Source organism: Chinchilla lanigera, unplaced genomic scaffold (genome assembly GCF_000276665.1).
Source record: "Chinchilla lanigera isolate Chin_1 unplaced genomic scaffold, ChiLan1.0 scaffold00007, whole genome shotgun sequence".
In the NCBI taxonomy this organism is placed as follows: domain Eukaryota; kingdom Metazoa; phylum Chordata; class Mammalia; order Rodentia; family Chinchillidae; genus Chinchilla; species Chinchilla lanigera.
Genome location: NW_004955408.1, coordinates 35,466,745 through 35,482,090, shown reverse-complemented (window position 1 = coordinate 35,482,090; position 15,346 = coordinate 35,466,745). Strand labels below are relative to the sequence as shown.

The 15,346-nt window shown below is 35.1% G+C and overlaps 2 long non-coding RNA genes across 4 annotated transcripts in view; one reads left to right on the top strand and one right to left on the bottom strand.

The window, feature by feature from the left end:
• LOC106147087 overlaps nt 1-9,048 on the bottom strand; it is a 108,401-nt gene extending 99,353 nt beyond the window's left edge. For 2 of the 3 annotated variants that reach the window (XR_001231823.1, XR_001231826.1), the window contains exon 1: nt 8,073-8,151. This is a non-coding gene — a long non-coding RNA (uncharacterized LOC106147087). Of the gene's footprint in view, nt 1-8,072; nt 8,152-9,006 lie in introns of those variants that run through there. The other variant, XR_001231824.1, reaches the window with a different exon arrangement.
• The window catches only part of LOC102024533, a 38,204-nt gene continuing 28,823 nt past the window's right edge, over nt 5,966-15,346 (top strand). The window contains exon 1 of the long non-coding RNA XR_259733.2: nt 5,966-6,052. This is a non-coding gene — a long non-coding RNA (uncharacterized LOC102024533). The remainder of the gene's footprint in view (nt 6,053-15,346) is intronic.

Sequence of the window (15,346 nt, the reverse complement as noted above, 5' to 3'; positions counted from 1 at the left end):
ACAGAACTTAACCAAACATGTAAACATATGGACTTAGTAGACCTTCACAGAGTGTCCCATACAATATCACCAGAATACACTTTCTCTCAGCTGCAGATCCAATGTTCTCTAAAAAAGACCATATGCTAGTACATAGAACATGTTTAAGTAAATGCAAAGGAATTGAAATAATTCCATGAATGCTATTGGACCATAGTGCAATGAAATTGGAAACTGATGACAAAAGAAATCACAAAGACTCCATAAACAGTTGGAAATTAAATAACATCATCCCAAACAACCAGTGGGTCACAGATGAAGTCAAAGTAGAAATTAAACACTATTTACAATGAAACAAAAATGTAGATAAAATTTACAGGAACCTGTGGAACACAATGAAAGCAGTCTTCTGAGGGAAATTTATAGTGGTGAATTCCCACCTCAGGAAAACTGATGAGGACAGATAAATAATCTTATGTTCCACCTCAAACCTCTAAAAAAATAATAGCATGTCAAATCCAAAGCCCAAACAAGTCAGGAAATTATAAAGCTCAGGGCAGAAATTAATGCAATGGAGATTAAAAAAAGATACAAAGAATTAATGAATCAGAGTTGGTTCTCTGAAAGAATAAATAAAATAGATAACCCCCTAGCCAAACCTATCAAAAAAAGGAAAGAAGAAAAACTGAAATACATGCAATAAGGAATGAAAAGGGTGAAACCAGTATAGATCCTGTAGAAATTCAGAAGATCATCGATACCTATTTTGAAAATCTTTACTCTCATAGGATGGAAAACACAGAGTAAATAGACAAATTTCTAGATATATATGAATTACTAAAGCTGAATGAAGAAGATATAAAAATCCTGAATAACTCAATATCAGCCAGTAAAATTGAGAATGTAATAAAAAAAAAACTTGCCAATGCAGAACAGTCCAGGTCCTGATGGATTCACAGCTGAATTCTACAAGAAATTTAGAGAAGATGTAACATCAATTCTTCTAAAACTTTTTACTGGAATTGAGAAAGAAGGAATTCTCCCCAACTCATTCCTGGAGGAAAGTATTATTCTTATCCCAAAACCAGAAAGACCCAACCCAAAGAGAGGACTACAGGCCAATCTTCCTAATGAATATTGATGCAAAAATTCTCAATAAAATACTAACAAACAGAATACAACAAATCATCAAGTGGATTATACACCATGACCAAGTGGGATTCATCCCAAGAATGCAGATATGGTTCAATATATGCAAATCAATCAATGTAATACACGATGTCAATAGAGCCAAGAACAAAAATCACATAATCATCTCCATCAGTGCAGAAAAAGCCTTCAATAAAGTCCAACAGTCATCCATGATGAAAACCCTACAGAAAATAGGAATAGATGGCCTTTACCTCAACCTGATCAAAGCCATCTATGATAAACCAATAGCTAACATCACACTAAATGATCAAAAATTGAAAGCTTTCACTTTAAAATCAGGAACAAGACAAGGATGTCCACTGTCACCACTCCTACAATATAGTTCTGGAAATATTAGCTAGGGTAATTAGACAAGAGAGAGAGAGATAAAAGGAATAAGGATAGGAAAGGAAGAAGTGAAATTATTATTATTCTCAGATGACATGGTACTCTACATAGAAGACCCCCAAAACTCCACCAAAAGGCTCGTGGATTTAATAACCAAATTCAGTAGCATAGCTGGATACAAAGTTAACACCCAAAAATCAATAGCATTCCTGTACACAAGTAACAAATAGACTGAGAGAGAAATTAGGGAAACCACACCTTTCACAATAGCATCTAAAAAGATGAAATACTTAGGAATCAATCTAACAAAAGAAGTAAAAGATCTATTCAGTGAGAACCACAGTACTCTGAAAAAAGAGATCAAAGAGTATTTCAATAAATGGAAAAACATTCCTTGCTCAGGGATAGGAAGAGCCAACACTGTGAAAATGGCCATACTCCCAAAATTGTAGTACAGATTCAATGCAATCCCAATTAAAATACCATTAGTATACCTCACAGATCTAGAGAAAAAACTCCTAAAGTTCATCTGGAACCAGAAGAGGCCTAGAATAGCAAAAACAACCCCGGAAAACCAAGGAAAGGCAGGAGGTACCACAATTCCTGGCTTGAAATTATATTACAAAGCACTGTGATAAAATCAGCATGGTACTGGCACAAAAAAAGACCTGATGATCAATGGAACAGATTAAAAGATACAGATACAACTACAAACACACTCAGTCACCTTATCTTTGACAAGAGGGCCAAACATGTTCAATGGAAGAAAGATAGCCTCTTTAATAGATGGTGCTGGAAAAACTGGCTTTCCACATGCTGAAGACTAAAACTAGACCCATGTCTTTCACCATGTACTAAATTGAAGTCAAAATAGATCAAAGGTCTAAATATTAAAACAGAAACACTAAATTTATGGGAAGAGAAAGTAGGTAAAAATCTTGAAGGCTTTGGGATGGGCAGAGAGTTCATGAACAGAAAACAATTTGCACAGGAAATACTTCAAACAATCAAAAACTGGGATCTCATCTTATTGAAAAGTTTTTGCACATCTAAAGAAATCACCAATAGAGTAAAAAGAAAATCCACAAATTGGGAAAAAAATTTAGCCAGCTGCCTCTCAGACAAATGACTTCTCTCTAAGACATATAAAGAATTTAAAGAAATCAGGCCCCTCAAGTTCAAAGACCCATTCCAAAAGTGGGCATCTGAGATGAAGATGGCAAATCTTCATTTCCATCTTACCCCAGAAAGAGTGGCTATCATAAAGAAATCAACCAATAAAAAATGCTGGAGAGGCTGTGGGGAGAAAGGAACCCTCCTCCAGTGCTGGTGGGAGTGTAGACTGGTAAAACCACTGTGAAAATCAGTTCGGAGATGCCTCACAAAACTAGGATTGGAAATCCAATTTAACTCAGCTATTTCCCTTTTGTGTATTTTCCCAGAAGAATTAGACATCATACCACAGCATTATATGTGCACCCATGTTTATAGCAGCACAATTTGTTATAGCTACATTTTGGAAGCAACCCAGATGCCCATCCAAGGCGGAGTGTATAAAATCAGGGGTATTTTTATACAATGAAGTATTGCTCAGCTATAAAAAAGATAAACTCGAGGCTTTTATAGGTAAATGGATGTAACTAGAGACCATACTCATAAGTGAAATAAATCAGGCCCACATGTGTAAACATCACATTGTCTCCTTGGTGTAGGAACCTGAAAGAATAGGTAAAACTCAAAATGTATAATAGATGATAGAAAAGTGAAAGAAACTACTCAAAGGAAGGAATGACTTGGATGAGGGAAGGATGAAAAAAGAAAGAAGGAAGGCAGAATATAAGTATATATATGAATAGGTGTGATAACTTTATTGCTGATGTCTGACGGTATATTGAAAGGAACAGTTAACGCTTAAAATTTTTTATGTTCTAATGAATTTTGCATGCTTGTGTCTGGTAATCTGGGCAGCTGATTTGAAGGTAATAATATGCAATGGAATTTCCTTGGTGAATTCCTACCATCTTGTCTAGTGAAACTCTGTATTATCTCTAATATTTTATCTTATAATTATTTTCTTATTCTCTTTGATGGTTTGAACAGTTTTTCATTCTTACGTCTGGTAATCTGAGCAACATAGTTGAGGATAGAGATATTTAATGTAACAACCACTGTTGATTTGATTTAACTTATCTTGAGACCCTGTATCACTTTGAATGTTCTTGATTTGATTTGCTTATGTTCATGATACTGGTATGCTGCTATTGTTCTATTTTTTGTTTGTTTGTGTCTCATTTACTACTCTCTTTAAAATAAAATTCAAAAAAAGAAGAATAAACTAAATTTTAACATACCTTTGCTACAGTATACCCCCATAGTCTCATATGTTTGAAAGGTGATTGGATCATGAAAGGAATATATTTATTGGTAGATCGGTCCACTGCTGGATTTAGAGCTAAATGTGCTCTGAACATTTAGAAAGTGGGCCCGGTAGGAAGAGGTGTGTCCTGGAATTGCAGATCACACTAGTTCTTCTCCTTTCTTTTCTGTTTCTCAGTTGACATGACACCTTTCCCGGAAGGCAGACCCTTCTACCTTGCTGTTTCTGCAGCATAGCCTCCTGACCATGGACTGAAACTTTTGAAACTGTGAGCCAAAATAAGTGCCTCCTCCTCTGAGTTGTAGGTGTCAGGTATTTTTGTCCCAGTGCTGAGGACAGTGGCTAGACACCCATTACATATAAAAACAGTATTCATTGTGAAATTTATCTTTAGTCCTAAGTAACTAATTCTTGTCTTGACACCTTAGCTTAGGAGACAACTACTTTGAGGTTGGCCACTTCTGAATGCAAGGATTGTGAAAGCTTTAATTCTGTCTTTATGAAGATGCCAGTTCTCCTTGCAGTAATAATGACAGCTTCATTTTGGCAAATCAGGAATCCATGAATTCATTTTCCTGAGGAGTCAAATAGTAGTTTTTTGCCAGACATCTTTTGCAATTTTAAGAACTTCTGATTTGTGGTTTGTAGGAGGTATCTTGGGCAAATGTAAGGGAAGAGCACAAACCACTTACTGAGACACAACTGAATGGTTCTGGCCAGTACATTAGTCAGAATTATTCTAATTAGGAAAATAGAATCCTCTACTACTATGTGTGATTTTTAAGTGTCCTGAAAACAGAAATATTTTTATATTTATAACATTTAATCTATATGTAATCAACCTAGAGAGGTTGTCCCTTTTTATTTTTGTTATTGCTTTTTGTGTTCTTGTTTTTGTTTTTAGGCAGAGTATCACTATGTAGTGCAGGCTGGCCTTGAACTCACTTATGTAGCCCACCTAGCCTGGAATTCATGACAATCCCCCTGCTCAGCCTCTCGAATGCTAGAATTACAGGCATGTGCCATCACACCCAAAATGCTTTTTGATTTTAAATAGTTCCTTCCCCACTGTAGTATCAAACTGATAGGATAACTTGGTTCTCACCATTATATTACACTAACTGAAAATATAAGAACATACACATACTCTTGTCATTTGAAGTATAACCCATATTACAAAGTTTAAAATACATCTTTAATGTGTTGCAGAAGCTTCCAGCAAAACCTCAAGGGGGCTTAGATAAACTGATATAACACTTTTTTATCTCTGCAGTAATTTAACATTTTCATTAAGCGGTATTTGCAGCCTATATATGGGGAAAGCAATAGCAAACATAATTGTTAAAGACATATTGATAGTATTAATATATAAACAATTCATTTGTGTCTAAAGACAAAATAGTTATAAAGTCAACTATAAAAATCAGAAATAATATATTAAATTCAGTAGTAAGCAACAATTTATAGAATTTAAAGTTTTTAAGAAATAAAATATTTTGATCAAAAAAGAATGACAGACTCAATACAAAAGCACGAGACTGAGAAGCCCCTCAGGAAATTATCCCTATATAAGATAAGGAAATTCTGTTCTCTATAAAAGTCATAACAAAGAAGACATTTTTGTTGTTGTTGGTTTAAAAAGAGGAGAATGTTTATTAAAGAACATTTTCCCCTCAATTCTTAGTTTTTTGTCTTTTTTACTCATAGTTTGTTTTCACCTGTGTAAATTTAAGCCTATACAAATACATATAAATGATATCAAAATTTAAAAACTTTTAAATTTGTTTTTTGGCTATTTTAACTATCATTAATGTATGTAGATTGGAACTTTGGAAAGATCAATTATATATTGCTCGTATTGATTTTGTAACTTCTAGGCTTGTAAATTTTAACCTCTTAAAAATTGTCCACAAAAGGTTTTGGAGCCAAAGTTCATAAATTCAATTAACATTACGCTAAGCTCTAAGGATCTAATATTACAGTGTGACCTCACCCACTTCATTCACCATATCTGGCTCTGTGTAACTCTGGCTCTTCCTCTTAGTCCAATGACCATGAAAGGTAAACAGTTTGAGTTGATTCAAGACATCAAGCAGCCACAGCAGCACAACTAAGGATGCTCATAAAAGAGGACTTCAGAAATTGGCAAGAGGAAGGGTAAGTGTGTTTAAATTAAGGGGAGTATTTTGAAGGGCATTAATGGCAATGTGTCTCTTACTGTAATAAATTTTTTCAAAGTTTCAGTATTTAATATACATTTCAGTCATACCTACTGATATTAAAATTTAGACAGAAAGTATAATAAAGTGTAATAATTAAGTTGAAATTATTTGCAACAGTGTTTAAAGTTTATAAATATAATCCCTTTAAAATATAATTATTACAATTTAATGTAGTCAAGCATATGTAGCAAATGTTTACATTTTTATGATCTTAAACATTTTGCTGAAAGAATAATTTATATGACTTATTAAACTATCATGACATAGAGTTAATTTGGTTTTTCTAGGACTAACCAAATCCCAAGCCTTACAGAAAAGAGCATGTATGTTTTAAACTTACTACACATTATAATAAAATCAGCAGAACATATAGCTTTAATAACTTTATTGGGATAAAACTCACATATAGACAGTTTACTCAATATTTTTATATATTCACAAGTAATGTGTAACACTCACCACAATCTTTGGAACAGTTTCATCACCTCAAAAGCAAACTCTCCACCGTTTAATTATGACTTCTATAGTCCTCATCCCCCCACATCTAAACAATCACCAGTGTACTTATGCCTCTAAGGTTCTCCCTTTTCTGAACATTTTGTAAAAAACAGAATCATAAAATATGTGGCCTTTTGTGACTGGCTTATCCATGTTGTAACATGTACCAGTGCTTCATTTCTTTTATGATTTAATAATATTCCATTTCATGGATCAGCAATGCTTTATTTATCAATCAATGTGCATTTAAGTTGTTCCCATTTTTTTGGCTGTTATGAATAATACTGTGGTGAACATTCAAGTATAAGTTTTATGTGGACAAATAATTTGACTTCTCACAAAGCAGAATCACTAGGTGAAAGGGTAACCGTTTATTTACAGAAGAGCCACACTGTTTCCCAAATTGACTGCACCACTGTAATATAAATACAGTCAAAAAGATGGGCAGCAAACAAAATAAGTAAATGCTAAAGGTCATAAAGAAAAACATACAGGTTAGACTGTGCTTGGTAGTTAAAATTTTACATGAAATGAGGTCACTTCCTCTGTGAGCTTTCATTCAGAGACAAAACAAAACCCAACAAGACAATAAGACAGCAGAGTTTTTATCAGCACAAAAATACTTAGATTCACAAAGGTTAGACAACATGGCCAAGATTTCAAGGCAGGTAAGTGATGAGACTAGAATTTAAATTCACATTACTCTGGCTTTAAAGTTCACATTCTTTTCACTACTTCACTTTTTCACAACTGTGTTTTTTGCTAGAAGAGTTCATTCCTTAAAATGTATGTACAATGCATTTGGGACAAAAATAATAAATATATGGCTTTCACTATCCTCAACCAGCAGTCCCAGCTGATAATATGAATACATTCAAAAATATTTGGAGACAGTTCATGCATAAATATATCATAAATATGGCAGAGAATAACCATTCTTTCCTACTGTCTCTCAGAGCCTCTTCTGGAGCAGAACATTACATATTACAGTTGGGGAATTTCTACACTGTTGCAATTCTAATTTTTTTAAAAAGAACTTTCTTGTATTAATGACACATTGGCATTTAGGCAGGTTTATAATTTTGGATCCTATCCAACTTTTTTGATAAGCATTCCCTTACAAGCTAGAAACAATCTGCTTAAGAAGAAGAAGTATTAAAGGTTTTATGTTAGAAATTCTCCTTTAACATTAGTCAAGTTTTCTAACACATATGCATACTGCTGGTACTGTTTCCAAGGGGATTCCTCTTAGCATTATGAATCCATTCAATAAAATGAAACCACTGATTCAGCATAACAACTGAGCTCATAATGAGATAAGTGATCTGAAGACAAGGTGACACTGTCATTCATTACCTCAAATCAACATGCAGTTTGGAGTTTTATTAGTTGTCTTTATTTTTTCCACATTCTCCCTAACTGTCTTAATGATACAAAAAACTGAACTTTTAACTTACCCTTCATCATTTCACTACCCCTTAGCTTTTACCTCTGTGTCGCTTACAGTTCAATATCCAGTGAGTACTTTATCCATTGAAATAAACCCTGAAAGTACAGGGAAATGAATAAAGATCATCTTTCAGTGAGCAGCTCTATGGGTGTCACTCAATCTGAGGCCTGTGTGGAATGCTCATTGGCCTGCATTTGACCTGGAGCTCTCTAAATCCCGACTGGTGGAACATTATAAAGACATAGCCCATTCTATGTGTATTTATTTATAAAGCTCATAATGCACTGCTTGTACTGCTATAGTACAAACATGCATAAAATATAAATAAATGGAAATCCTTTAAAATGAAATCAACATTTCAGATGACTTTAAAGATGTTTCTCATTTACTACTCTTTTTAAAGTAAAAAAAAAAACTTGAAAAAAAAAGATGTTGCAAGTTGTGGAGAATCTTTGCTATTACAAAAACCTAAAAACTAATCACATTTATATAAGAGCAATGTAATTGAATAGACAAATATTTCTTGATTTGATATATTGTGATTCAGCAGCACTAGGTTCATTTTGCTTTGAGACTTGATTTTAATGGCTATCATAGCAAAAGAACATTTTTAAAATAGCACTGCCTTAGTCTGTACAATGTATCCACAAGAATTTAGGGGAGACACGCATTTAGTCTGTAGAATTCCATGCCTGCTCTTCCAAAGTCTCCTCAGATGCAAAATACATACATTTCAGCTAAGTAACCTCAAGAGTCTCAAATCATTCCAGAATCAAGTTTAAAATCTATAGTCCAAATCTCATCTAAATAGAATCAGATATGGGTGAGAGTTGAAGTACCATTCAATCTGAAACCAAATTCCTCTCCAGTTGTGAAACTTTGAAACTGAACAAATTATTTGCTTCAGAATACAATGCTAGGCTGGGTATGGTGATACATACCTGTAGTCCTAGCTCCTAGGGAGGCTGAGGTGGAAGGATCACCTGGTACAGAAGTCTGAGGCCAGCCTGAGCAGTATAGCAAGATCCATCTCAAAACAAAAGAAAACAGAACAAAATACAGTGGTAGAACAGGAATATGCTGGGCATATCTGTTCAGAAAAGGAGAGGGAAACAAGGAAGTTGGAACAGGGTATGAAGTAACTCAAAACCTTCCTAGGGTAAACTTCATTAGATCTTAAGGCTTGATGTATTTTCCTTTTCTGACTTAATGAAATTTCCAAATCTTCAGGTTCTGCTTCATTTTTGCTTAACAAGTCCCTCTTTAAATTATATCTTCCTTTTTGCACTTTACTGTAATCACGTGGGAAGAGCAAAGCCACATTGTCAACACTTTGCTTTAAAAATCTCTTTAGCTACATTTCTTTAGCTAAAAAATCTCTTCAGTTTATCTCTTTAGCAGTTTCATTGCTCACTAGTTCTGTTCACAAAGCACCAGAACATGAACACAAGTCAAGCAAGTTATCTGCCAACATACTCCACGCAACTGAGCAAATATAAAATGCTCTGTGTCACAGTACTTGAAAAACAGTGAATGCGTGAAAGCACTGGTATTAATTCCTCTCCTGCCTTCGTTCCTGTATCTGTCAAGTTCTCCAGAGAAATAGAAACAATAGAGGAAAAGGAGAGAGATTTATTTTAAGGAAATAGCTCATGAGCCTGTGGGGTTGGCAAGTTCAGATTCTATAGGGTGGGCCAGCAGGATGCAGACTTCCTCAGAGAATCGTTGGTAGCATAGTTTTGAGTTCAAAGGCACAGTAGAGGCAGAAGTCCTTCTTCTTTTGGGATTTTTTTTTTCTTCTTAAGGTCTTTTACTCATAAGATGAGGCCCATCCACATTATGGGAGATATTCTGCTCTACTCAAAGCTAACAGATATAAATGTTAATCATATTTAAATATTATATTCCTAGCTACATCTGCACTGGAATTTCCTCAAACATCTAGGCACCATAGCCTGTGGTAGTTGATACATGAAATGAACCCTTACATTTCCTCATGTGGTGGACCCTCTCGAGCATACTTGTGGTACCTCCCACTGCAGCTCAGAGGGATGTGGGGGATGCCTGAGGAGGGCCTTCCTGATTCAACAGAGTTGGGGGTAACTCTCAGTAAGGTGTACCTGTGTGACCTTGATGAACGGGTCCATGAGTAGAAAGACTACACTTTGCATACTTGCTCTTGGCCATGACATTATACTAGTGATTAAAACAGAAGAAGTTTCACAGAACTAACTTTCCAGTGGGTACAATTAAAAAAATGTACATCCACAGAAAAAAATCAATACTGTTCCACAGAACAGAAAGAAACTAATCAGCAGAAAGGTGGCATTGGAGCCAGACCTTGACGAATAAATTATTAACAAGTGCATGGGAAAGTGTTGTTTAAAGTATAAATTGGAGATTTAATAAATGCTACTGAGTTACTTTCTAGGGAACAACAGTAACAAAAATTATCTCTTTTGGGAATTAATTCATAGAAATAAAAACGCATTATTGTTTTCCTTTTAAAACTGGGCTGACCTTTTATCTTCTTGGTTTCTTTTAATTGTACAAGTATTTAATTTTTAAAAAGATATTAATAGATATTCTCATTTAAAATGCCCTCTTAGAAGCTCTGTATTTAGAGATGGCTAATAAAAAATTAAAATTGATAAGCCCTAGAAAACAAGGATAAACATTCAAGAATTTCCTGACAAAAATAGAAAAATACTGTATATCGGGAATTTCCCAAATGAGTTGATATCTTAATAAAAATTTCTGCAACAGATCTTTCTTTATGCCTTCCTTTTTATAGTAATATTTGTGTCCACACATTCATACACCCTACCACCTTGAACGAATAAAGTCTCTGACCAGACGGCTTCCTGCTGCCGCCCTCTCTTTTTCTCTATCAGCATCTCAAAATATCTAGACTTGATAAATACCCTAAATTCTGAATTTTTAGGTGTTTGGAGTAGCAATTATTAAAAAATGTCCACTACAGACAAAGTCTACAGTCAGAGACAAGCCAAGGATACAGGTAAATATTGATGATTTCAGTATTGTAAGCTCTTATGTTCTATATATCACAACATAAGACATTGTGCAGATCCACATCTGTTTTTAATTTTGTAGCTGTTTGCCTTTAGTTAAAAATAGATGTGATGATTGCCAATTATTCTTCCTGAGAGATTAATGTAACAAAATACACATGGACAGAGGAAATACCAAGCCATCTCAGCACAATGTACTTTTATCAGACTATTCAAACATGGTGTCTAGTACTTCAGAACTTGTTAACAAAACAATAAAAAATCTGATAATTTTTTTCCTTTACATAAGACATTATCAATTCTTGCCTCACTCTTTTTAAAATTATTTGTAAAAGTGATGGACATTTGTGGTTATTCTCATTACATCGCTAAAACCAAATGTTCTCAGTCAAGGACAGATCAACCCACAAAGGCTACGGCAATTGGCAAGTCCCCAAAGGACAAGGTGTTTGATGAAAAAGGGGAGAAGTGAGGTGAGATCTCAAACTGCCCAGCACTCGGTCCTGAGATACTTTTGTCTGTTACTCCAGTTTAGCCCTCACCTCCATGCTTTTTTGTAACTTGTAACCAAGGATTGTAAGAACTTGGGAACTTTAGATAGTGTTGCTAGTATTCTCTTTTGTAGATGGTCTGTTTTTCCTCTTTTCTTTTTTCTTTTTTTATTGGTACATTCTAGATATACAAAATGATAACATTCATCATAAGGAATTTGTACCTTTATGTGATATATCATGACTCCTCTCTTATTCCCATTCACCCACCTCTTTTCAACCCCTCTTCACATTCTTACTTATAAAACCTTTATTTCTATTTTTTCCTTCTATTCTCTTTCATTTCTTGTCCCTTCTTTCTTTTTGCCCTCCTTCCTCCCTTGTTCCCTTTCTCATTTGAACATTTTCTTACCATTTCCCAATATGTATTATACATTTTGGTCCTTATTTATGCTTTTGGTACCACACAACAGAGAAACAATGCAGTATTTATGTATACACAATGATGTATTTCACTTGTGCGTGGTCTCAAGGTACATACATTTAGCTAGAAATGTGTCAAGCTTAGTCTTCTTTATGGCAGAGTGGTACTCCATTCTATTAAAAATAAAAACCACATCTTTGGCCATTCATCAGTTGATGGGCATTTGGGTTGGTTCCAATATTTAGCTATTACAAACTGTGCTGCTATAAACATGGATGTTCAGATATCACTGTCATATGATGCTCTTAATTCTTTCGGGAATGTCTTGGTTACTTTTCTCTCGTTGCTGAGACAAAATACCCAACACCCAAAATGAAGGAAGGAAAGGTTTATTTAGCTTACAGTTTGTGGAGGTTTCAGTCCATACTTGGCTGGCTCTGAGGTAGAAGGTAGCAAAGCAACAAGATCAAATGGGGGAATGGCAGCCAAACGGCAAAGCAGCCAGAGCAAAAAGGGGTGAATGGCGGCAAGCAGCATCTTTTTTGCCTTACATCGTAAACAGACTACCCCCACCTAAGGGGCGTGTAGCTGTCACATAAGCTCCATGCCCTCCTCTTCCACAGGCTCAGGATGTATACAAAGTAAGTATCCTGGCTTCCTGCTGAGTTACTTAGCCAAACCTCTAGACTCCCCAAGTTGACACAATGTATCAACCATAACAGGGAAGATACCAAAAGTGGGCATATCTGGGTTAAATGAAACCTCTAGTTTTAGTTTTTTGAGGAACTTCCACACTGATTTCCACAGTGATTTAACCAGTCTACACTCCTGCTGAGAGTGGAGAAGGGTTCCTCTTTTCCCACGGCCCCATCAGCATTTGTTATTGGTTGACTTCTTGATAATAACCATTCTTTCTGTAGTGAGGTGGAATATCAGCATTGTTTTAATTTGCATCTCTCAAATGCCCATATGTTTGCTGTTTGTGCTTCCTCATCTTAGAACTGCCTATTCATTTCAAATGCACATTTTTGGATTGGGTCTTTAAATTTGGGAGGGTCTGACTTTTTGAGTTCATTATATTTTTGAGAGATTAATCCTTTATTTGAGGAAGAGATAGCAAATATTTTTCCCACACTGTGGATTGTCTCTTTATTCTGTTGGTGGTTCCTTTTACTGAACAAAACTTTTTAATATAGTGAGATCCCAATTGTTGATTCTTTGTGACAGTTCCTGTGCAGTTGGAGTTTTGTTGATAAAGTGTTTGCCTACACCAATATCTTCAAGAGTTCTACTTATTATATCTACCAGCAGATTTAGCAATTCTGTTTTAATATTTAGATCTTTGATCCATTTTGATTTTAGTTTAATACATGGTGAAAGATATAGTTTGAGTTTTAATCTTCAGCATGTAGGAAACCAGTTTCCCAGCATCACATATTGAAGAGGCTATCTTCCTTCCAATGAAGGTATTTGACTCCTTTGTCAAGAGTAAGGTGTCCAAGTGTGTTTGGAGCTGTTTCTGCATCATCTAATCTGTTTCATTGCTTCTCAGCTCTGTTTTTATTTGTTTGGTTTTGGTTTTTTGCCAGTACCATGCTGTTTTTATCACAGTAACTTTGTAGTATAATTTCAAGACAGGGATTATGATGTCCCCTGTCTTCTCTTTGTTGTGCAGAATTATTTTTGCTATTCTAGGTCTCTTCTGGTTCCAAATGAATTTTAGGATTATTTTCTCTGATTCTTTGAGATATACTACTGATATTATGATTGGGATTGCATTAAATCTGCATAACAATTTTGGAAATAGGGTCGTTTTCACTATAGTGATTCTTCCAAAAAAAGAACAAGGGATATCTTTCCATTTTCTGACATCCTCCTTGATTTCCTTTTTCAGAGTACTGTAGTTCTTCAATGTAGAGATATTTTACTTCCTTCATTAGATTGATTCCTAAGCATTTCATTTTTTGGATTGTGATTGTTGATTTTGTATACAGCTATGCTACTAAATTTGGTTATTAAATCTAGGAGTCTTTTGGTGAAGATTTGGTATCTTCTACATTCAGTTGAATTAAAAAAAAAAGTGGTCCTTTTTAAAGGGCAATCATCTGTCTTGTGGGATCTCAACAGTTTTTACCCTAAGCCAAGCATATTCCCTGCTCCCTCCTCTTGTCTGGGCTTCACTTTGATGTGATAATAGACCAGTTTCACAACTCCCTAACTTGTGAGTGCCCAGGGCCTCCCTTCCCCCACACCACCACAGGGGACTTCACTCACTAATTTGATGTGCCCTCCCTCATTCTTGGTTAGACGCCCTACCTGACTGAGTCTGACCAGATGGCCGAAGTTATAAACCTGTCATTTTTAAGTAACTGTCTCTGTTTGAACTCATTTCTTCCTGCCACAAACTTTATAAAAGCCTTTGTAGTACTGTCTCTGGGGCTCAGAAGTTACAAAGTGTGAGCTTCTCTGAGCCAGGCTAGCCAAATAAAGGCTTTTTCTGTCTCACTGGGAGTGCGTGCTTGGTTCCTTACACCATCTAAAAATGTCTGGTATCCTGTTTTCCATAACAAAGTATCATGCCACCTGTAAATAATGATAATTTAGCTTCTTTCCTATCCTTATTCCTTTTATTTCTCCCTCTTGTCTAATTGTTCTGTCTAATGCTTCCAGAACTACATTGAATAGAATCCATGCCTTGTTCCTGATTTTAAAGTGAAACCTTTCAGTTTTCTGACCACTTAGTATGATGTTGGTTGTTGGTGTGTCATAATGGCTTTCATCAGATTGAGATAAAGACCAACTATTCCAATTTTCTGTAGGATTTTTTTAAAATCATGAATTGGTGTTGGACTTAATCAAATGCATTTGCTGTATCTATTGAGATGATCATATGGATTTTGCAATTGGCTCTGTTAACATGGTATATCACATTTATTGATTTGAATATGTTGAACTATCTCTGTATCCTTGGAGTGACTCTTACCTAGTCATGGCTCATAAACTTCTTGATGATTTGCTGTATTCTGTTTGTTTGTATCTTCTTGAAAATTATTGTCTCTATGCTCATTAGGGGAATTGGTTTGTAGTTATCTTTTTTGGTTGGATTCTACTCTGGCTTGATTGTAGGAATGAGTGTAGGAGTACTGCCTCCCTTTCAATTTCATTAAAGAGTTTGAGAAGTAGCAGCGTTAGATCTTCTCTGAACATCTTGTAGAATTCAGCAGTGAATCCATCAGGGCTGGGGATTTTCTTTCTTGGTAGTTTTTTTATTGCTTCTTCAATTTCATTGACTGATATTAGTTCATTTAGACTTTTTATGTCTTCTTTTTTTTTT